Below are 2,500 nucleotides of genomic sequence, written 5' to 3' on the forward strand. Positions count from 1 at the left end.
AGCAGCAGCCATATTTCTTCATACCTGCTCACGGAAGCAACGAATTACATAGCATGACAGTGGGGTCTTCATTGTAGCTTTTAGGCTACATGCACACACACACCTGTGTGTGTTTCCGACCAGTCCTAACCCTCCCCTGCCCTGTCTTCACTACCCTTTAAAAATAACCACTACAGTAGTACTTACTATGCCAATCAGTGTGGACCCAGGAGGACACAAAGGTCAAAAGGTGACAGGGCAGAGGTCATGTTTGTCTGTGCGTCGAAAGGAAGAGCTGCACCCATTTCTATGAAGAAACTAATACCTAGAGCAGCACTCATCGCTATGGAGAAGCCAATGACTGGAACGGGCTAATGAGACTTAGCATCACGAGACTTAACATCACCGCAGTGTATCATCATCATCATTAAAACAACAACGAACTCCTTTTGGCAAGATGGCCGCCACATTCTGTCAGTCAGTGTGTGACTGGTTGTAGGCATCTCTGTCATTAGCATGCCTTCTATGAGGGGCACAATCACACACACACACACACATACACACGCGCGCGCGCACACACACACACACACACACACACACACACACACACACACACACACACACACACACACACACACACACACACACACACACACACACACACACACACACACACACACACACACACCAGAAAGAGATGTCAATCATGGTTTGTTTTTATTTTGTAAGGGTGTAAGTCACTGTACAGATTGTTCTTAGTGTGGGGCATTTGTTTTATTCCTCAATCAAAAACAAAGGGAGAAATAATTATGGAAGCCCATTTTTTTCACAAAAGGCATTCAATACGGGCACTTTTATCGCTACGATTTTTAAGAAGTGACAACTTTATAGTTGTAGATATAATTACATTGAGAGGTATTTGAAAACATAAATTGTGAGAAAAGCTAAATTTAAAAAAAATGTTTATAGTGTAAAATTGAAATTTGCAGAAATAAATAACGCTATTTTTTAATAATGAAAGTGGGGGAAAAAATAAATAAAAAAGAATTTTCCAAATTTAATACAATCGCCTTGATCAGAAATGTTGACTAAAGACAGAGTTGCTTACATTGTTGAGATGCCATATTTATATATACATGCATATAAAATATATCTAACTGTACAAATAAACATATTATATATTATAGCTCTTGGAAACAGCCACAGAAAGGGTGAAGGTGGACATTTTCCCAGAGCTTTCTTAAGAGGCAAATACAGTATAAATACTTTTATCAAAAGGCAATGCATTTCAGTTGGCTTTATTATCATTTTCTTCTGAGTTTTCATTTTCTTGTTTCAAATACGAAATGTTTAACCATTTTTTTTATTTAATGAGTTAAGTTAAAGAACTAAACCTAGCAGGGAGGATATATTTATGAAGTATTTTGTGTTCTCCTGCAAAATAAACTTGAAATAGGCAATAGATTTTAAAGAATTGTGTGTATTTGCGCATTAAAAGTATTGTATATTTAACTAATATGCATTTTACCGTCAGAGGCGGCTCATGAACCATGTGGAGCAGATCGTCACTTATGGCCTGTTTGTTTATTTTGTTTGTTTGTTTGTTTGTTTTTTTGCTTTTTATTTGATTTGGTCTTTGCTTCTCCTCTGCTGCCTTTACCGATGCAATCTGATCATTTGTACAATTCCTTGCATGTTTGTATATACACTTTTAAGCATTCTTTTTTATTTTTTATTTTGGAAGAAAAATCTAAAAAAGCTGTATATTTCATTCCAAGTTTCTGATTTGATTTGATATTCTGTGAGACTCCTATGAAGTATTTTATTTTATTTTTTTGCTGTGCTTTTTTCTTTTTTTTTTACACATAAACATACACAAATATGATATCAGCCTCACAACCGTATACAGCCAAGAGGGAGCATTGCCAAGAATTGTACACTTCAAGTGCAGAAATGTGCAAACTTTGCAAAACTTTGTTATTACATCTGCCATCATTTTGAATATCAATCAGATCTAACTTGGGGTAGAGATCTGTATCTTTTACACTCTTTTTTAGTAAATTATTAAATCCTTGAAAAAATGTAACAAGTGTATGAGTTTTATTCTATTCCACTTCTTTCTACATGAAATTGACTATACACAGATAAAATGGAGCATAGATGTTTCCCAATTGTAAGTATGTGTTTGTATGTGCATATGCATATGTGTGCGTATGTGTGTGTGGTGTGTGCATGCGTATGTGTGTGTGTGTGTGTCTGCGTGTGTGTGTGTGCGTGCGTGCGTGTGTGTGTGCGTGTGCGCCTATGTGCATGCCTGCTGTGCGTTTGTATTTGTGTGTGTGTATTCTTACCGTTCGTTGTTTGTATGTGTTAAGTGGCAAGGCCTCCTAACTGCACGCTCAGAGTAAACACTCTGCTTGGTCAGCCCACACAAATCCAGGCTCCCACTGCTCCTCACCCCTGCTCCTTGTTTTGGCACCATATGGGCCGCTGTTGCATGGGTGCCGCTAAGGGGGGAAAG

At 37.7% G+C, this 2,500-nt stretch overlaps 1 protein-coding gene across 2 annotated transcripts in view; it reads left to right on the top strand.

Moving 5' to 3' along the window:
- LOC134458075 (mediator of RNA polymerase II transcription subunit 13-like) overlaps window positions 1-2,045 on the top strand; it is a 188,321-nt gene extending 186,276 nt beyond the window's left edge. For both annotated transcript variants that reach the window (XM_063210182.1, XM_063210183.1), the window contains exon 32: window positions 1-2,045. This exon is cut by the window's left edge and continues 366 nt beyond it. The gene's annotated coding sequence lies outside the window, so the exon portion shown is untranslated.
- Window positions 2,046-2,500: the final 455 nt, after the last annotated feature.

This window comes from Engraulis encrasicolus, chromosome 11, assembly GCF_034702125.1.
Source record: "Engraulis encrasicolus isolate BLACKSEA-1 chromosome 11, IST_EnEncr_1.0, whole genome shotgun sequence".
NCBI classification, from domain to species: domain Eukaryota; kingdom Metazoa; phylum Chordata; class Actinopteri; order Clupeiformes; family Engraulidae; genus Engraulis; species Engraulis encrasicolus.